The sequence below is a fragment of the Rhinoderma darwinii genome, chromosome 3, assembly GCF_050947455.1.
Source record: "Rhinoderma darwinii isolate aRhiDar2 chromosome 3, aRhiDar2.hap1, whole genome shotgun sequence".
In the NCBI taxonomy this organism is placed as follows: Eukaryota; Metazoa; Chordata; class Amphibia; order Anura; family Rhinodermatidae; genus Rhinoderma; species Rhinoderma darwinii.
Window position 1 is genome coordinate 161175445 of NC_134689.1, and position 22639 is coordinate 161198083.

Below are 22639 nucleotides of genomic sequence, written 5' to 3' on the forward strand. Positions count from 1 at the left end.
TGACTATTGATGCATTGCAAACATTAAGAAGAAAGCTATAAAGTAATGATTCATAACAATGGAGATACAAATGAATTGCAATCTTCATAAGAAGCAACATATTTTTTATATCACTGTTTACAATTTAAATGTCATGTTCTACTGCATGTCTATTAAAGAAACTTCCTTCGGCTTTAATTTTAACACTCTACTCATTAATGATATAGAAGTGCAATAAAAAGTTGACTTCACCTAATGTAGTGTTATCATTATCAATCTCTTCCTCAATAATAGCATTAACACAACTCCTAATAGAGTTAAGTATTTAGTAATGAAGTAGCAGCCACTAGATAAATTGGAACAGATGCAACTTTTCTCTTGGCAGACATTCTACCCTTTGGTCTAATTATTTGTGACATTGCGGTCATTCACATCACAGCGCATCAAATTAATGAAATGAACAGACTGCAAATATTTATATCTCTTGTTTCAATGGGATATCTTTTTTTAAAGGTTTTACTCCCAAAATGAACAACATTTCATTCACAGGATAAACCTTTCATTTAGATCTTTCACAACTTAAAATGGAATGGAAGACATTTTAGCTCGTATAAATTATACCTTGTTAAATAAACAAAGAATGGTTTGTTTCTACATGGAAAAAGTAAATAATTTTAATTATTACTTAGTTATTTTATTAGATTTTAGTAGATTTCAGGTGACATTGAAAAGTTAGTGTTCTAGGCTCACATGTCTCTCCTATTAACTATTATAGAACTTGGCAGACAACCAAAACTATTAGGTTGTTACTTTATTGGAACAAACATTAGCCACACATTTAGCTCTTAAACTCCTATGTAGCACAATATTATTTGCTGATGAAATGCTGCATATTAGTTGTAGGGCTTAGAAGTTACAGAATTACAATAAAAATCCTATTGAATATGCGGACGTGTTAATAGATTGAAATCATATAATAAAAATCTCTGTTTTATATTATCACCATGTTTTTGCGAGTGATTAACATTTTGTAAGTGATTTTGCAAGTGATTAATATTTTATAAAAATGGGGTACATCTACTCTGAGTGTCATTTCCAAAGTACAGAAAAAGAGAGGCTACATATGTACATTACGTAATTTCTCATTGTTGTGTTCCCTTTCCTATATTGATAACACATATTAAATACCAAGAACTCACCAAAAATGTTTCTGCTCACAATAGTGTCATGGCTTCAGTTATTAATGAAGCCATGATAGCTATGAGTAATCCGTTATTAAGCAGATCCTAGCAGATTTTGAGGGATCACATTGTTAACTATGACTGATTCGTTGTCAAATGGAACCTAAAAGATTCTGATGGATCCCACAGAGTTATACTGGGATTTTCAGGTTTTCATGGGGTTCCCTATTTTTTTTTTACAATAAAGAATAGCACAGCAGACAATAATATCGCACCGTCAAAAAGGAATGGAAACCTTACTGAATAGAGTGACTAAGTGATAATATAAATAGAAAATGTATTTATATCTATAATTTTACTGACATTTTTACTACTACTACTGTAATTATTATTACTATTATTATTATTAATAACCCCTTCAGGATGCAGTCTGTTTTGGCCTTGCGGCACAGCCGATTTTTTCAAATCTGACATGTGTCACTTTATGTGGTAATAACTTGGGAATGCTTTTACAGCTGGCCTCCCGGTTCACACTGTCACCGACAGGGTGCCACGGGAACCGCACAGTAACTGTACGTCCTCGTGCGCTAAGACACTGGCCACCAGGACGTACAGTTAAAAGCATAATTCTAAACTTGAAAATTTAGGTGTGATGGCAGACTAACCCATTGATCGCCATTTAAAGGGGTTGTACGACAATAAAATAAAATGTACATTTTTTGACAAATGTAAAATAAAAAAACATAGGAAAGTACTTTAATTTTCAAAACTGCATGAATTACTGGATTTCAGTCCCTGTCAGTGTAGTCCCGTATGTCCCATGCTTCTGCTGTAGCTGTGACATGTAGTCACAGGCTCCAGTGGCAGGGAGCTTCCTCCCCTCCCTGTAGATTGATGACGTATATGAAGGGGCTGACCTCCTGGCTCAATTCATTACTTAAGCCAGCCCCCTCCATTGTCCCTGAATCAGCTGTGAAATCTTTTTATTACTACGGACAACCTCTTTAACACCAACAAGAAACTTACATATGGGAAGTTGTTTCACATGGTTCTTACATTGGAGAACTGGCTGTCACTGTTGATTTTATTATTCTAAATAACAAAATTGCAGCTTTATAAGATAAATTTTTTTTATCTTTTACTCTGAAGAACGTATATTTTAATAGTCAAGTAAAGAAAACTGCCAGTGACTACAAGAGTCTGCCAGATCTCCTGTGAGATGATCATACAAAACATATAGGCTACCTTTAAACATGTGAGTATGGCATTAGTGTCAAGATATTGGTACAAACTGATATCACACCCACATTTTCAGATTTTGTCTAGAGTTATCCTTATTTGTTATATTAGTTTGTACAAAATATATGAACATTAATAGTGATGGGGTATCTTAACAATTGATAATATGCAGAAAAAAATATTTTAAAACATTTTGGAATTATGAGAACTATTAAAGGGTTATTTGTCATTTTAAACATTTATGTCATAACCCAGGATATGCCATAAATTTCTGATATAGATTAGGACCCACATCGGGATGCTAGATGCACAAAGATAAAAACACGAATGGCTTATACAGTTTCATTACAATACAGTAACATCCTTACTACTATACCCTCTCACCATAAACTCTTCCTTTGTCTGCCAAAGTCATTATTATGATAAGGATATTTATTTATGTCCGCTAATACCCAGGAACAATAAAACGTGTTAACATGTAGTTAAAGATAGCGCTTGATCTTTAAATGATGATAAATTTAAATTAAACTTCAAGAGTGCTTAAAGAGGCTCTGTCACCAGATTTTGCAACCCCTATCTGCTAGTGCAGCAGATAGGCGCTGCAATGTAGATTACAGTAACGTTTTTATTTTTAAAAAACGAGCATTTTTGGCCAAGTTATGACCATTTTTGTAGTTATGCAAATGAGGCTTGCAAAAATCCAAGTGGGTGTGTTTAAAAGTAAAAGTCCAAGTGGGCGTGTATTATGTGTGTACATCGGGGCGTTTTTAATACTTTTACTAGCTGGGCGCTCTGAAGAGAAGTAACATCCTCTTCTCTTCAGAACGCCCAGCTTCTGACAGTGCAGATCTGTGACGTCACTCACAGGTCCTGCATCGTGACGGCCACATCGGCACCAGAGGCTACAGTTGATTCTGCAGCAGCATCAGCGTTTGCAGGTAAGTCGATCTTACCTGCAAACGCTGATGCTGCTGCAGAATCAACTGTAGCCTCTGGTGCCGTCACGATGCAGGACCTGTGAGTGACGTCACAGATCTGCACTGTCAGAAGCTGGGCGTTATGAAGAGAAGAGGATGTTACTTCTCTTCAAAGCGCCCAGCTAGTAAAAGTATTAAAAACGCCCCGATGTACGCACATAATACACGCCCACTTGGACTTTTACTTTTAAACACACCCACTTGGAATTTTGCAAGCCTCATTTGCATAATTACAAAAATGGTCATAACTTGGCCAAAAATGCTCGTTTTTTAAAAATAAAAACGTTACTGTAATCTACATTGCAGCGCCTATCTGCTGCAATAGCAGATAGGGGTTGCAAAATCTGGTGACAGAGCCTCTTTAAATACCTGGTGGTAGTGTGCAATGCCCCCGATCCCTGTCCTGTGTCTCTGCTTTGCCTGCTTTTGGATAAAATTTTCTGCCCATGCCCTGGTTCTAATATTTCAGCCTGCCCTGGTTCTGCATCCCCTCTGGTACTACGTCTGTCTTTGCCTCTTCGTTCTGATCCATGTCATGCACTTTGGTGCAGTTCTTGGTTTAGTTTTCAGTCTTGACTCTTGGGTAAAATAACTATCAAGACTTTTATTATTTTAAATGCAAAATAATGAGCTACTGTTATGTTATTGCATCCACTTTTTTATATTCTGTATTTTGCTTTACATTTTGTTTACAATTACATGCCAAAAAATATTCTCAATATTGTAGGTGGAGGGTTCACCTGCTAAAAACGAATGTAAGAAAAATTTTCTTTGAGCTCATTTTCATGTTTTGTTTCCTTGTTTTTATTTTTTAAATTGCTTCACCAAAACAGTCTCCATATGCCCTGTACAAGTGAGCTTTCATGTTCAATAATGTTATGCTTCTTATATGATTAAAAAATTGATAAAAAAAAAATCAATGTTATGTTTCCTTTCTGTCTATGCCTAGGGCCAACATTCTTCTATTGTGATTTATCTTGTTTACCACTTTGGGCCTGAAAATCAATCTGATTCTGAAAGTTGCTGTTGCAATATATTTAGTTTAGGATTAATATGTCGAGCCAATTCCTACACAAGGACTCTGTGTCACCTGACACCTGAACTCTAAATTTTCTTCTGATGTACTTACTACTGATAGTTCTTAGACACCTATAGGTTCCCAATTGTTACTTCAACGGGCATTCATATTATCCTTTTAGTTAAAGAGTTTTTCAGATATTCTTAACCTACATATATTACATAGGTTCCCTACTTCTCTTCCATTGATATGAGGTTCTCAACTGTAACATGATAACTCCAACTCTTATACTTGTTATTAGTAGTCAATATAACTTACTTAACTTTCTTGAACATCTACAGCATTTATCTGTTTATATGTATCTCGCTACTGTCACCAGTTTATAACTGCCCTATCTCCTACCTAATCTTAGAGGCGCTTTAATGTAGATAACTACTGTTTAGTTTTTGTTTTTTAAAACTTTTATCTTTGACCAAGTTATGAACATTTTAAGGCTTATGCAAATTTGTTCTTAATACCCAACTGGGCATTTTTTTTACTTTTCGCCAAGTAGGCGTTGTAAAGAGAAGTGTATGACGCTGACCAATCAGTGTCATACACTTCATTGTTCCAGTCCAGCTTCTTTCATTGCACAGTGTGATTGTTACAGTGGGATTGTGCAGTGAAAGAAGCTGGGCTGGAACAATGAGAAGTGTATGACACTGATTGGTCAGCACTATACACTTCTCTTTACATCGCCCAGTTGATAAAAAGTCAAAACAAGCCCAAATGTCTATTAAGAAAGTCATTAACAGAAATCTAAAATTGTGCATAACATTGTCAAAAATAATAATTTTTCAAAATAGAAACCACTCTTGTTATCTACATTACAGCGCCAATCAGATTATGTTGGAGATAGGGCATTTATAATCTGGTGACAGAGCCTCTTTAAAATTTGTTGGAGGAATTAGCCCTAAGAAAAGGTGGTAGGACTGGGATAATATACAAATAATGCCAACAGAATACAGACGAAGATTTGGACAAAACGTGAGTTGGGGCCTGGTGATAGGCTGTGGTTGGTATCTCTCCAATGTCATCATGTTGCTGTATAATCCCTATTCTGATATGCAGCTATGCTAAACTGTGCATTTACTATGCTGCAGTTTACCTGTTATCAGTAGGGGTGGTGAGCATGTGTGTATATATGGGAAAATTTCTGTTCCCTAACACATATACCGTATTTTTTTAAATATAACATGCAGTTTTCATCTTAGAATCTGTGCTGTAATCTTCTGCTGCATCTTATCTCCTGAAGGCAAACAGATGCCAGGAGCAGGAGACTGAGCTCTGAGCTTCAAAGGTCCTTGCTAGAGATGAGCGTACCGGGACAACCGAACCCGGTTTCGGTCCGAACATCGTGAAAAGTTCGGTTCGCAGCGAATCCGAACTTCACCGGGTTCGGCCGAACACGTTTTGACCGAACCCGGCTTATGAGTTACTGATTTTCCGGTACACAACGTCAGGAGATAGTCACTGTCCAGGGTGCTGAAAGAGTTAAGCGATCGGCAGTAACTGTTTCAGCACCCTGGACAGTGACTTCCGATCACAATATACATCAACGTGTAAAAAAAATATAAGTTCCTACTTACCGATAACTCCGTGCTTCTTCCTCCAGTCCGACCTCCTGGGATGACGATTCAGTCCAAGTGACCACTGCAGCCAATCACAGGCCAATCACAGGCTGCAGCCAATCACAGGCCAATCCCAGGCTGCAGTGGTCACATGGACTGCCGCGTCATCCAGGGAGGTCGGGCAGGATGCCGAAAGAGGGACGCGTCACCAAGGCAACGGTGACGCATCCCTCTCTTGACATCCAGCCCGACATCCCTGGATGACGCGACAGTCCATGTGACCGCTGCAGCATGTGATTGGCCTGTGATTGGCTGCAGCGGTCACATTGGCTGAAACGTCATCCAGGGATGTCGGGCCGGATGTCGAGAGGGACGCGTCACCAAGGCAACGGCCAGGAGGCCGGACTGGAGGAAGAAGCAGGAAGTTCTCGGTAAGTACGAACATCTTTTTTTTTTTTTTTTTTACAGGTTGCTCTATATTCTGATCGGAATTCACTGTCCAGGGTGCTGAAAGAGTTACTGCCGATCAGTTAACTCTTTCAGCACCCTGGACAGTGACTATTTACTGACGTCGCCTAGCAACGCTGCCGTAATGCCGGGTGCACACATGTAGCCACCCGTCATTACGGGAGATCCATACACGATTTTTATGGGCTTTCTTGAATTACAGGTTCGGTCCGAACTAGTTCGGTCCGAATCAAACTTTTTCAAGAAATTCGGCGAACCAGCTGAACCGAACTTATCATAAGTTCGCTCATCTCTAGTCCTTGCAGTGCAGTGTAATGGAAGCTGCATGTCCAGTGCCGTGTGTATAAGATCTCTGTGTTGTCTACTCACTGAACAGTCACATCTTATACACAGAGTTCTGTCATCTCACTCATCAGTGAGCAGATAACCCAGACATTAGTACACACAGCACAGTAAATCTGTTTAGCTACTGATCTGCAAGGACCTTCTAGCCATGCCCCCTCCTATGTTCAGAGCAGCAAGAAGAGCCGATTCAACACCATTAACCCCTGCCTCTCCACGCCTCTGATGTCTGATGAGTTCAGGGGAGGGTGAGAGCAGTATAGCTGCCAATATCTTGTATTTCTGTGTCTGACATTGTTATGGGGCACTGTGGCTGGCATTGTATTGGGGCACTGTGGTACCCTATTGTGTCAATATTGCCCAGGAAATTTGCAGTTGAAGACAAAACCTTTTTTTTCTCCTCTTTTATGCTACAATTTATGGGTACATCCTATAGTTTGTAAAATACGGTATATGTTTGCATTATTTGTATATCATCCCAGTCCTACCACCTTTTCTTAGGGCTAATTCCATCTCCAAATTTTAATCCTAATTGTATGTTTTTATTTATGTATTTGTACAATTAGGTAAGTTGTTTATTATTTATACATACATTTTTAAACTGTGTATTTATCGGTTGTGTCACACGGGACATAAACACTATTGGAACCAGTACGCCTGTTCTTTATAGGTAGTCCATCATTTCAATAATTATGTGATACATACTATTAGGAAATAAAGTGTTTATAAAGTTAGGTCCAGAATTATCTGGACAGTGACACAATCTTCATGATTTGGGCTCTGCATGCCACCACATTGGATTTGAAATGAAACAACTGAGATACAATTGAAGTGTAGACTTTCAGGTTTAATTCAAGGGGTTGAACAAAAATATCCTGTGAAACGTTTAGGAATTGCAACCATTTTTTAACACAGACTCCTCATTTCAGGGGCTCAAAAGTAATTGGACAAATTAACATTACCATAAATAAAATTGTTTTTTTTTAATACTTTGTAGAGAATCCTTTGAAGGCAATGACTGCCTGAAGTGTGGATCCCATGGACATCACCAGACGCTGTGTTTCCTCCTTTGTAATGCTTTGCCGGGCCTTTACTGCAGCGGTCTTCAGTTGTTGCTTGTTTGTGGGTCTTTCTGCCTTTAGTTTTGTCTTAGGCAAGTGAAATGCAGCTCGATCGGGTTGAGATCTGGTGATTGACTTGGCCATTGCAGAATATTACACTTCTTTGCCATAAAAAACTCCTGTGTTGCTTTCACAGTATGTTTTGGGCCATTGTCCATCTGTACTGTAAAGCGATGTCAAATCAAGCTTGCTGCATTTGGTTGAATCTGAGCAGAAAGTATATCCCTGAACACTTCAGAATTCATCCGGCTGCTTCTGTCTTCAGTCACATTATCAATAAATATTAGTGACCCAGTGCCTTTGGCAGCCATGCATGCCCATGCCATCAAACTGCCTCCACCATGTTTTACAGAGGATGTGGTGTGCTTTGGATGATGAGTCGTTCCAAGCCTTCTCCATACTTTCTTCCTCCCATCATTCTGGTACAGGTTGATCTTACTTTCGTCTGTCCAAAGAATGCTGTTCCAGAACTGGGCTGGCTTCTTTAGATGTTGTTTGGCTAAGTCTAATCCGGCCTTTCAATTTTTGAGCCTGATTAATGGTTTGCACCTTGTGGTGAACCCTCTCTATTTGCTCTCATGAAGTCTTCTCTTTATGGTAGACTTAGATACTATACACCTACTTCCAGGAGAGTGTTCTCCACATGGGTAGATTTTGTGAAGGGGTTTTTCTTAATCATGGAAAGGATTCTGCGTTCATCCACCACTGTTGTCTTCTGTGGACGTCCAGGACTTTCACGAGATCACTAGTGCACTCTTTTTTTCCCCAAGAATGTACCAAACTGTTGATTTGGCCACTCTTAACATTTGTGCTATATCTCTGATTTATTTCTTCATTTTCCAAATCTGAATCCAAACTGAAGGTTCCGTTTGTATCCCCATTGATTTCAATGGTGACGGATCCAGTGCAAATGGTTTCCGTTTGTCACCGTTGTGTAAGGGTTCCGTCGTTTTGACGGAATGAATAGCACAGTCGACTATGGTATTGACTTCTTCAAAATGGTGGAACCCTTACACTATGATGACAAATGCAAACCATTGCACTGGATCAGTCATCACTGAAATCAATAGTGATGCAAACGGAAACCTATGGTTTCTGTTTGTTTCAGTTTGGATTCCCTTCATTGGTTCCCCTGACGGAAAGCTCCGACAGAACCAATAAACAGAATCCCAACGCAGATATGAACGAGCCTTATTCTATAGTTTAGTATAATATTGTTAGAAATATGACACTGTTTATAAATATACCCCATGGTGGGGGTGTTTATGTTATATCCTTACTGGAGTACTAGGGAGCATCAATGAGAAGGCAGAGAGATTTCCAGCCATGCCCACTGGCAAATGTATTCTACTACTTTTCCTCCAAAAAGAATACACCCGCATATAAAGTGTCCTGTCTATGTACACTATATGGACAAAAGTATTGGGACACCTACAATTTACACCTACAGGAGCTTTTATGACACCACATTTTAAATCCATAGGCATATGGAGTGGGTCTCCCCTTTGCAGTTAAAACAGCTTCCACTCTTCTGGGAAGGCTTCCTACAAGATTTTTGAGTGTGTCTTATGGAATTTTTTCCCATTCATCCAGAAGACCATTTGTAAGGGCAGACACTGATGTTGGGTGAGAGGGCCTTGCTCGCAATATCTGTTCTAATTCATCCCAAAGGCATTCAACGGGGTTGAGGTCAGAACTCTGTGCAGGCCAGTGAATTTCTTCCACACCAAACTCACCCAACCATGTCTTATGGACCTTGCTTTGTGCACTGGGAAACAGTCATGCCGGAACAGAAAAGGGCCTTCCCCAAACTGTTCACACAAAGTTGGAAGCATACAATTGTCCAAAATATATACGTATGCTGAAGCATTAAGATTTTCCTTTTCCAACCCCTGAAAAACAACCCCATAGAATTAGGGTATGTTCACACGGCCTATTTACGGACGTAATTCGGGCGTTTTTGCCCCGAATTACGTCTGAAAATAGCGCCTCAATAGCGCTGACAAACATCTGCCCATTGAAAGCAATGGGCAGACGTTTGTCTGTTCACACGAGGTGTAAATTTACGCGCCGCTGTCAAATGACGGCGCGTAAATAGACGCCCGCGTCAAAGAAGTGACCTGTCACTTCTTTGGCCGTAATTGGAGCCGTTATTCATTGACTCCAATGAATAGCAGCGCTAATTACGGCCGTAATTGACGCGGCGTTCAAGCGCCTGCACATGCCGGTACGGCTGAAATTACGGGGATGTTTTCAGGCTGAAACATCCCCGTAATTTCAGCCGTAACGGACGACCTCGTGTGAACATACCCTTATCCTTCCTCCATTAAACTTTAGAGTTGGCACAAGGCAGTCAGGCATATAACATTCTCCTGGAATTGGCCAAACCCAGAATTTGTGGTTGACTTGCTGTGGTTCCCAAATGCTACCACTTTGCAATAATACCATTCACAGTTAACTGTGGAATATCTAGGAGGGAAGAAACTTCACAAACTGACTTGTTGCAACGGTGGCATTCTATTACAGTACCATGCTGGAATTCATTGAGCTCTTTAGAACGACCCATTATTTCACAAATGCTTGTAAGGGCAGACTGCATGGCTAGGTGCTTTATTTTTTACACCTGTGGCAGTGGGAATGAATAACACACCTGAGTTCAATGATTAACAGATCTGTCCAAACATGTTTGTCAAATATCAGTGATTGGTTTTAGCCCAGAAGACCAAAATAGATCTGTGCACAGATTGTTGTTTCTTGTGGGTTAAAACCCGAGTGTTGTTCAATGATTCTTTGTGGAGTTAGACATTGACTCATATTGTAGTCATGTAAATGGCACTTTAGAGGCAGTTTTATTTCTTTTGAAGGAGCTATTTGCATATTTTATGTCGCATGTATGTATAACATTTTGGTTTGAGGTAATGCATTTCTTCACGCAGGGACTAATAATAATAATTTATAACACTGTTCGTTTTTTTAAAATGTTGGGCATTGTGAAAAATAAACTTCAAGGGACATGCTGCATATATTCCTTTCTTTAATGTACTGGTGTTAACAAGTGCTGTGCATTAAAACACCAATACATCTTTATCAGGTTTTAATGCATACTATTAGCATTTTTTCTAGATATAAATAATACATAAGAAGTCATACATTTTTAATGCTGAATGTTGCATTAAGAGCTCCATTTTGATAGGTAATAATAACCTGCTTACAGAAACTCTTGAATAATTTATGCTCATTTGAAACAACAAAATCAACTATCTTTTTATAAGGTCAGGAAAGACATAATTTGTATTAATAATATCATTACATATCTTGGGAATTAAGTAAGTGAATATTTACATTTAATTCAAACTGAGGCGGCATCTATCAGGATTGTAAATGATCTATACAATATAATTTGAGGTTTAAGGAACCGCTTCCTTGCAGGAATATTTTTAAATGATTAATGCATTTTTCTCCTTTTATTTGCAGCTGGAGTATCTTTCCATATTCAAGCTTATGTTTCATAAGTGTTTTTCAGGAAAATAGTATATCAAGAATATTGACTAGTTTCTTAAATTTTTAATGATCCGAGAAAGGGACATGTAAAAATATGACTAATACTGGTAGATCAGCCTAACACCCCATATTTTAAAGGAAATACTTTACATAGTTACATACAGTAGTTACATAGGTTGAAAAAAGACACAGGTCCATCAATTTCAACCTTACTCGATCAATTATATGTCTTTCATTGCTATATTAATTATAACCCTCAATGGAATTCATCATTAGATAAACATCTAGCCCTGTTTTAACCTCTTTAGAACACAGCCTATTTTGGCCTTGTGCACACAACCGATTTTTTAAAAGTAAGAACTTTGGAATGCTTTTACCTATCCAAGAGATTCTGAGATTTTCTCGTGACATATTATATTTTATGTTAGTGGAAAAATTTGGTTGATAAATTTAGTATTTATTTGTGAAAAACACCAAAATTTAGAGAAAATTTACAAAAATTTGCCATTTTCTAAATTTAAATGTATCGGCTTGTAAAACAGATAGTAATACCACACAAAATAGGTACTAGTTAATATTTCCCATATGTCTACTTCATGTTGGAATAGTTTTTTGAACATCCTTTTATTTTTCCAGGACGTTACAAGCCTTAGAACTTTAGTAGCAATTTCTCACAGTTTCAAGAAAATTTCCAAAACCTATTTTTTTAGGGACCAGTTCAGTTCTGAAGTTGCTTTGAGGGCCTTATATATTAGAAACCCTCCAGAAGTCACCCAGTTTTAAAAACTGCACCCCTCACAGTATTCAAAACAGCAGTATTACAACCTTCTCCCATTGAAGTGAATGGGGGAAGGTTGTAATACTGTGAACCGCTGCTATTGCTGTGTCGGCAATTCACAGTACGAATAGTGACCGGAATGAAGGGGTCAGCAGTCAGACCCCGAGTGATCAGCTATTGAAGGCCTATCCTGAGAATAGGCCATACATTTTTAGGAACTGGAAAAGCCCTTTAAGGAATCTATCTAGGGGTATAGTGAGCATTTAGACTCCACAGGTCTTTTGCAGAATTTATTAGAATTAGACCATGAAAATAAATATGAACATTTTTTCCACTAAAAGGTTTAATTTTTTTATTTTACTTTGCCGTAATCGGGAGAAATGGCTTTACAAATGTTGGGTGCTTTTTCTCCTTTATTCCTTGTCAAAAACTAAAAATTTGTACCTTTTATCTGAAAATTTGATTTTCAATTGCACAGCCTAATACCAGAAAATGCAGCAAAAAACCTGTGGGGGTATAAATGCCCACTATACCCTTCAATACCCCTCAATAAGTTCTGTGAGGGGTGTAGTTTGCCAAATAGTGCAAAAATTATAATTTTTCCAATTTTTCTCTAAATTTTGTGATTTTTCACAAATAAACACTGAATATGTCAACCAATTTTTACCACTAACTTAAAGAACAATGTCTCACGAGAAAACAAACTTAGAATCACTAGGATAGGTATAAGCATTCCGACATTATTACCACATAAAATGAAATATGTCAGATTTGAAAAATGGGCTCTGAGCCTTAGGCCTGATTCAGACGAACGTGGCGTTTTTGCGCACGCAAAAGCCACTTACCTGCTCCGTGAGGCAGCATCATATGATGCGCGGCTGCGTGCTTTTCGCGCAGCCGCCATCATTATGACACGCCATTTGGATGTTTGTAAACAGAAAACCATGTGGTGCTTTTCTGTTTACATTCATTCTTTTGACAGCTGTTGCGCGAAACAGGCAGATCGACTTCAATGGGTGCGTGATGCGCGAAATACGCCGAGATATTGAACACGTCACACTTTTTACGCAGCGGACAAAGGCTGCGCAAAAAGCACGGACTGTCTGTACTGCCCCATAGACTTCTATTGGTCCATGCGTGCCGCATGAAAACCACGCGGCCTGCATGGGCGCAATTCATGTTCGTGTGAATCCGCCCTTAATGCCAAAAGTAGGCTGCGTCCTTAAGTGGTTAAAGTACCATATAATGTTTTGTTTTTTGTTTTTTATTTTCATAGATACAAAACCACATTATACAATATTTTTCAGACAATGTCTGCAATAAGCGCAGAAAAATAGAAAAGATACATAATATCTATTATATGTGCAAAATCGCTAATACTGATTTTCTGACATTATTTGTAGAGGTAACAATAACATATACCATTCTAGTTATATATCTTTTAACTCCCAAACCCACCCCCAAACGGAGGGTGACACAACGTAAAATAGAGAGAGAAGAAAGAGGAGGAAAAAAAATGATAAAAGTAAATGAGAAGGTTAACATTTTAATTTTCCCAACACTCATTGAGATACATTATTTCCCTACCAAGATTCTTCTTGAAGCCACATGTACCATACAATGCATTGGGAAACTGAAAGAAAATTCTTTGCAAGCTGAAATTGGAAAAAACTGATTCCTCCATAGTTTTCAGGATTTCGTTTTACGGCTTTCACCGTGCGGTAAAAACTACAACTTAACTTTATTCTTTGATTCAATACGAATATGGCGATAACAAATTTATATACTTTTTTATATATTTTCCAACTTTTACAAAGAAAAAACTATTTGTCCAAAAAAATTGTTTTGTTTCAGCACATTCTAAGAGACGTAACTTTTAAATTATTTGGTCAATTGAGCAAGGCTTATTTTTTGCAGGACAAGCTGTAGTTTTTATTGGTACCATTTTTTCGTACATACAACTTTTTGATCACTTTTTATAAAAAATTTTAAGGGCTAAGCTGACCAATAAACTGCGTTTTTGGCGGTTTAAATTATTTTTTTTTAACGGTGTTCACCGTGCGAGTTAAATAATGGTATATTGTAATAGTTCAGACTTTTGTGGACACAGCGATACCAATTTTGTTTATTTATAAAAAAATGTACATTACTTTAGAAATTTTTTTGAAAAACAGTTTTTTTTTATAACTTAAATTTTTTTTATCACTATTAATAACTTTATGTAACTTTTTTTTACACATTTTAATAGCTCCCCTAGGGCACTTAAACCAGCGATCTAATGTATTGCAGTATATTGCCATTTTTAGGCCACGTTCAGACGTGGCGGAATTGCTGTTGAATTCCGCTGCGCACAGTCCGCAGTGGAATTCAGCAGCAGCCGTTTTTTACATTTATTTCTATACATTTTTAGGAAACGTTGTGGAAAATAACTGCGAAAATTAGGCTGTGGTGCAGAATTTTCCCTCCGCAGCATGCACATTATGTTGCGGAGAAGCAGCACAATTTCTCTGCGGATTTCAGCCTTTGCAATGCAAAAACTGAAATCTGTGGCAAGTCCGCTGTGATATCTGCAACGTCTGAATTACCTGTTAAATATGCAAATGTTGCTGCAGATTAGTTGCGTAATTGCCCCGAATCTGCACCAACATTTGCAGTGGAAAAATTCTGCCACGTCTGAACGTGGCCTTACAGGCTTCTGTTCCTGTCCGTTAGTCCCGGATGTCATTATGGTGTGGAGGTATTATTCAGTAACAGTATTGGGCTATTATTCAGTCACTATATGTTATGGTGTGGTGGTATTATTTAGTAACAGTATGGAGGAATTATTTAGTCAGTATGTGGTTATGGTGTGGAGGTATTACTCAGTAACAGTATGGGGGTATTATTCAGTCACTATGTGGTTATGATGTGGCGGTGTTATTCAGTAACAGTATGGGTGTATTATTCAGTCACTGTGTGGTTATGGTGTGGAGGTATTATTCAGTAACAGTAAGGGGTTATTATTCTTTCACTATGGGGTTATGGTGTGGCGGTATTATTCAGTAACAGCATGGGGTATTATTCAGTCGCTATGTGGTTACGGTGTGGCAGTATTATTCAGTAACAGCATGGGTTATTATTCAGTCACTATGTGGTTATGTTGTGGCGATATTATTCAGTAACAGTATGGGTGTATTATTCAGTCACTGTGTGGTTATGGTGTGGCGATATTATTCAGTAACAGTATGGGAGTATTATTCAGTCATTGTGGTTATGGTGTGGTGGTATTATTCAGTAACAGTATGGGGATATTATTCAGTCACTATGTGGTTATGGTGTGGAGGTATTATTCAGTAACAGTAAGGGGTTATTATTCTTTCCCTATGGGGTTATGGCGTGGCGGTATTATTCAGTAACATTATTTGCATTATTTATGTTTATTACTTGTGTTTTAAACTAGTAATACAATGTGCAATATAGATTTGTATAGTTTTATATGCGCCGGGGCGCGGTTAGGTTATGGGGGCCCCAGGCACATTATTTGTACCTCTGCCATCCTTGTCCGCCTCTAAGCCTACCGCAAGAGCTGGTCAAAGCAGCAACAGTAGATGGCTATAAAAAAGGCTTTGATAATTTCCCCAGAACCAAAAAATATCAGCTCCTATGTGAATGTGTAGAATTTTTGTTTCATCCCTTCCCTTTTACCCATCCCTTTGTTGAACTTGATGGACATGTGTCTTTTTTCAACTGTACTAACTATGCAACTATGTAACAGGGCCTTTAGGTGTTTTTATTGAAAAGTTAAAAAAATAATTCTTAAATATCTATTGATCGGTATTAAAATGTTGTAGCAGCGGGTGTGTCTCACCATATGGTGCATTCATATGGCACTGTAATCTCCCATAGAAGCAATGTGTCTAAGGGAGAATACCTTCAAAATATAGCATGTGATAGAACATGCCACATTGGGGTAAATTATGGTTTCATAGATGTCTTTGGGTGCCAGATCACAGGTCTGTACAATACAAATAAATAATACCACAGAATGTAGAAGCTCTTTGGCAGGTTGAGTTTCACAACTCACAGTAAATTCTGCAGTAAGAAGAAGTGCAATGCTAGTCATTTTTTTTTTTTACCTGTCTGCGTCCTGCTGGGAACGTGTTTTCACCCACCCATTTAGTAAGTATGGCCTTTTTTGTGGTTTTGAAGTTATCTATGTACCATTTTTTTCTGCTGGTGTTTTTAAATTAGGAACGAAAAGTTCTAGTTAGGGACTCGCAAGGCACTGGTGACCCTTGAGGTTGGGTTGCGAGCTTTGCGTATTTTGGCCAAAATAACAACTAATACCCCATGTTTCATGGATATTTTTACTATGTATACTTTTTTTCAGGACGCGGCCAGGTCTTATATGCTGGGAGGGCATGATGTGCTGGCATTTGGTTTGGCATGCAGAGCAGCCCGCCTTAGCTAACAGTAGCGGCGTTACAAATAGGCTGTGATCCGGCAAGATATGATGTGCCTGACGACCAGCACATTATCCCTCCACGTATTATACATAATACTGACACCCCATGTACTATTCACTGCACTGATCCCTATTTCATCACACACATTTATTTTTTATTACATTATCACATAGTTCTGACACTTCCATACATACACATTTATTTTTTTACCACACATTCACACCCTAGCACTACACTAACACTGACACTCATTTATCGCACAGTTGTGAGCACTTAGTTCGCCACTCCCCTCAAGACTAGTGGGAGTGGCTATCACTATTTAATGCACACTCCTTCTGCAGCATTCTTTGACCCGTCTGCGTCCTGATGGGAACGGGTTTTCACCCACCCATTTAGTAAGTATGGCCTTTTTTGTGGTTTTGATCATATTTGAGTTTGGACTGTATATAGTAAAGCATAGATATCAAGCTCATATGTCATAAATCTTCAATCATGTCAATGTTAAAGGGACACCCCAGAAAAAACTAAACTTTCCCATGTGTACCATTTTCCCATGTGTCAGTCTCTCACCTGTTATTATTCTTGCTGCTTCTATCGCTATATATCAGACTGGGATGGTTGCTTAGCAGCAGTGTGAATCAAGCTCGGTGACACACTTTCTCTACTTAAGTCTATGGAGATCTATGTGTCACCCATCACAGGTTTCAGCAGTTCCTGTACCACACTAGTACCACAGGGGGGAACAGAAACTTCTAGCATCAGCTACCACTGATACTTAGACAGGTTCCTGTCACACAGGTATAATGTAGAACAATATAGTACCGCCTCCCTGTCTGTATACTAATGGTTTCTCAGCTTATTTAGGAGAATATAGGGAGAATGATAATCACAGTGTGACGATCTGTGGGTATGTGGATCCACTGGGCCGTAGTGCCGTAGCGGGATAGCAGCTAACCAAACAGTGTACCAGTCACCAGGTGTGGTGTAACACAGCAGATGTGATCGGTGGCATAACACTACTCCAACTCTCTAAGGCACAGGACCAAGGTAGCATGGGATACAGGATACAGGTAGCAGGTACGGAAACACTGGGTACTGGAAAACCCTAACGGACCATTTGCAAGGACTAACACGGGTAAACACAACAATGCTGAGGCAATGAAGGAAGGGGCAGGGCCCTTCTTATTGTCCAGGGTGAGTATAGGCTAATTAATGATTCTCTTCATGTGTGCGCGCTGGCCCTTTAAGGCCGGTCACTAGTGTGCGTGTGCACCCAGGGCCGGCCTTAGGGGTGTGCGACCTGTGCCATTGTACAGGGAGCATCACTCGAGCAGGTGGAAGGGGGCGCTGTGCTGATTCCCTTCCCCTGCTTGTGTTTCAGAAGCAGCGGGCCGGCGACTCAGCAGTGCTAGGTCGGCTCCTTGCAGGGGGGCGCCAAATTAGTTGTTTTTTTTTACAACCCCCTTCCTTGCTCCCAGCCGAACTAAGTAAAAAGGGGGTGGGGGAGGGGATTTGCATGCAGGCCGCACATCAGAGAGGAGAAATGGTCCTTCCTCTCCTTTCCATTGTGAAGTTAGCACTGATTGGTGGAGCAGCAGGGGCCTCTGTCTGCTCCACTAATCAGCACAGCCTGTACTGCACACAGCGCCTCCCACAGCTCCTTCCTCCTCTGCTGCTGCCACAGTGCCACAGTGAAAACTCCTCCACGGAGTGTAATCCATGTTCATGTATGTGCTTTGTAAAGGGAGGAGGAAAGAGGGAGCTACAAATCATGTGTAACAGGATGGTGTTTTTTTTGTTGCATAGATCGATTTTGTGGGGGAGGGGAGACTTGTGTATAGGTGCTTTGTGTGTGAGGATTCTTTATAGATCGGTTTTGTGGGGGAGGGGACATTGTCTAAATGCTATAGGAGTTTGAGGGGATTCTTTACAAATCTATTTTGTGGGGGACTTCTGTATAGTTTATTTTGTTGTGTAGGAGCTTATTATAAATTATATGTGGGGGAGGGGAAGTTGGCTGCAAACGTTATGCATGGGGGAGAAAGGATTCTTTAGAGATCATTTTTGTTGTACGAGAGCAACTTGATTATAGGGGTAGGGACACTGCATAAAACTACACAGAGTATCTGTCCTGGAAACCGCAGTGAATTCCACCTGAAAAAACCGCACCAAATTTTGGTGCAGTTTTTCGGGCGGCATGTCTGCTGCGGAAAGACTACAGAAATAAAAATCCAAAAAGTGAATACCCCCGGCCGTAGTCATAGTGATGCATATTCTCTTCTCAGCGCAGTCCGGCCTCCTGGGATGACGCTGTAGTCCATGTGACCGCTGCAGCCTTTGATTGGCTGCAGAAGAAGTCACATGGGATGAATCGTCAATCGGGAGGCCGGGCTGTGCTCAGAAGAGAATACGCATCGCTATGACTACGGCCGGGAGTAAGAATAAGCTTTTTTTTTCTCATTTGAGATTTTCGCGGCGGGAATCGCAGCATTTCTGCCACAACACATGACTCTTTTTTGCGGGTTATACCACCCCTTGAATTCAATGGGTAACTACTACAATACAAGAGCAGCTATTCCACAGCATAAATTGACATGTTGCAGATTTAAAAAAATGCACCGCAGGTCAATTGATGTACAGTTTCTGTGTAGAGATGAGACTTGTTCAAATCTCATCCAATCTTCAGCTACTGTATTATGCTGCAGATTTTCCGCAATTAAATCTGTTGCGGAAAATCCGCTGGGTTTACACTAGGTGTATTCCTACCCTAAGAGTATATTCACGTGTTGTAACCATATTGCAGCTTTATTTAATTTTGTGAAAATTGCATCAAAATATGAACGCAGCGTGTGAATACATACTAAACAAAATATGTGGTGGAGTTATAGCTTGCTTGTGTGTGTGGGGACGACAACTTGGCTATAAGGCTAGAATTTTAGCATTAGGATGACATACGCATAAATTTCAATGTTTCCCTCAGACATTATGAAATATTCGCAAGGTTGCGCACAACTTTTTTCTTCCCATAGTGTTATCTAGTCATTGTATGGTGGTATTATTCAGTGTATGGCAGTGTTATCTCATCACAGTATGGTGGTATTATTCAGTGTATGGTGGTATTATCTAGTCACAGTATGGTGGTATTATTCAGTCAGTGTATGGCGGTATTATCTAGTCACAGTATGGTGGTATTATTCTGTCAATGTATGGCGGTGTTATCTAGTCATAGTATGGTGGTATTATTCAGTCAGTGTATGGCGGTGTCATCTAGTCACAGTATGGTGGTATTATTCAGTGTATGGTGGTACTATCCAGTCAGTGTAAGGTGGTGTTATCTAGTCACAGTATGGTGGTATTATTCAATGTAGGGCAGTGTTATCTAGTCACAGTATGGTGGTATTATTCATTGTATGGTGGTATTATTCAGTCAGTGTATCGGTGTGTTATCTAGTCACAGTATGGTAGTATTATTCAGTGTATGGTGGTATTATTTAGTCACACTATGGTGGTATTATTCAGTGTATGGTGGTATTATCTAGTCACAGTATGGTGGTATTATTCAGTGTATGGCGGTGTTATCTAGTCACAGTATGTTGGTATTTTTCAGTGTATGGTGGTATTATCCAGTCAGTGTATGGTGGGGTGGTATTATTCAGTGTATGATGGTATTATTTAGTCACAGTATGGTGGTATTATTCAGTCAGTATATGGCATGTTATCTAGTCACAGTATAGTGGTTTTATATAGTCATAGTGGTAACATTTAGGCATTGTATTATTATAATAATTTGGGGGGAGAGCTAATCTATGTATGCAGATTCCATATTCTGGTACAGCGTAGTGTGCCCTGTATTTCCCAGTACAAGTCATGAGTTTTGGGGAACACAGTCCACACCACCTGACACCAGGACCGGACTGTGAACTAGGCAGCAATGCTGAGTGTAAATTTCACTATGAGCATCATTTACATCTATCAATTGTGTCACTGATAAGTATTATTTTTACATCACAATTGCAGAGCAACAATAAACAAAGGTTTTATCATTGATCTTCTCCTTTGTTAACACGGACCAAATATCAGTATAATTGGTCAGAAAATCATGATGATAATTGGCTAAAGTAAATAGGCCTTTAATGGGGTTGTATTCAGTCTTCGTGCCTAGGGCAGCGTGAGCTGTAAATGGTCCCTGCTAAGGACACAGATATTATTGAATACTATAGCAGAGCAGGGAGGTATCTCTGGCACGCAGTGCATGTGAGGAGGAGGAGATTTTTTGCAGCCCCCTTGTAGATAGCACCCACACCCCCCTTCCTGCACTGTGTACAAGGGGGAGGTGGGGGTCTGTATGACACTGTCTACAAGGGGAAGGTGGGGGCTGTATAAAACTGTCGACAAGGGGCAGGTGGGGGCTGTATGACACCCTACAAGGGGGAGGTGGGGGGGCACTGTGTACAAGGGGGAGATGGGTGGCACTGTGTACAAGGGGGAGGTGGGGGCAATGTGTACAAGGGGGAGGTGGGGGCTGTATGGCACTGTCTACAATGGGAAAGTGGGGGCTGTATGGCACTCTCTACAAGGGGGAGGTGGGGACTGTATGACTGTCTACATAGGGGAGGTGGGGGGCACTGTGTACAAGGGGAAGGTGGGGGGCTGTATGGCACTTTCTACATGGGGAGGTGGGGGTCCGTATGGCACTGTCTACAAGGGAGGTGGGGGGCTGTATGGCACTGTCTACAAGGGGGAGGTGGGGGCTGTATGGCACTGTCTACAAGGAGGAGGTGGGGGATTATGGCACTGTCTACAGGGAGGCTGTATGCCACAATCTACAGGGGGCACTATCTACAAGGGGAGGCTGTGTGTGGCAGCCAGGGGAGGGGGGCATTATACTGTGTGGGGGCCACTTAGCGGACATTATACTGTGTAGGGGCACTATATGGTGCAATATAATGTGTGTGGCACTTAGGGGGCATAATACTGTGTGAGCACAATTAGAGGACAATATACTGTGTCCTTGAAAGGGTTATAATATATTATATTATTAAATAATATTATTATACTGTATGGGGGGGCACTAAAGGGGCATTATACTGTGTGTGTGTGTGTGTGTGTGTGTGTGTGTGTGTGTGTGTGTGTGTGTGTGTGTGTGTGTGTGTGTGTGTGTGACTAAAGGGGCATTATACTGTGTGGGGGCACTATACTTTTATATGGGCCATTTTTTATGATGGGGTGAGGCGCCGAAAGATAATTTTGCACGGGGCTCCAGCTATGCTAAGGCCGGCGGGACACAGCAGAATGAAGCGGAAGTGAGGAGGAGATGCGGACCAGCGCTCACGGATCCATGGCTGTGGCCGTCGGGGGGGGGGTGAGTAATCCCGACAGTATGTGGCCATGAGTGTTACAGTATCCCCCTTCTTACGCCCCTTCTTCTTGGGGCCAGAGCGAGAGAGAAACTTCTAGATGAGGGTAGGTATTGAGGTTCTCCTCTGGCTCCCAGGAACTTTCTTCTGGACCAAACCCCTTCCAATCCACCAAATAAAAAGTTCTCCTCCTACTTTTTTGGTGTCCAAGATCTCCTTAACCTCGAATGTATCTGACGTACCGCTGGGGGCAACATGAGGACTAGGAGTCTTGGTATAGCGGTTCAGGATCACAGGCTTCAGGAGGGAGACATGAAAGTAGTTGGGGATCTTGAGGGAGGGAGGCAGACGAAGCTTGTAGGAGACAGGGTTGATCTGATGTAGGATCTCAAAGGGTCCGAGAAACCTGGGGGCAAACTTGTTTGATGGCATTCTCAGCCGAATATTCCTAGTGGACAGCCAGACCTTGGTACCTGGAAGAAACTGAGGAGGGGCCCTTCTCCTTGTGTCTGCCTTTTGTTTCATGCGATCACCAGCAGAATAGAGGATTAGGTTTTCTGCCAGATCTGCAGGAAGTCCCTGAATGCAGAGTCAGCTCCGGGCACCTGGGACGTAACTGACAC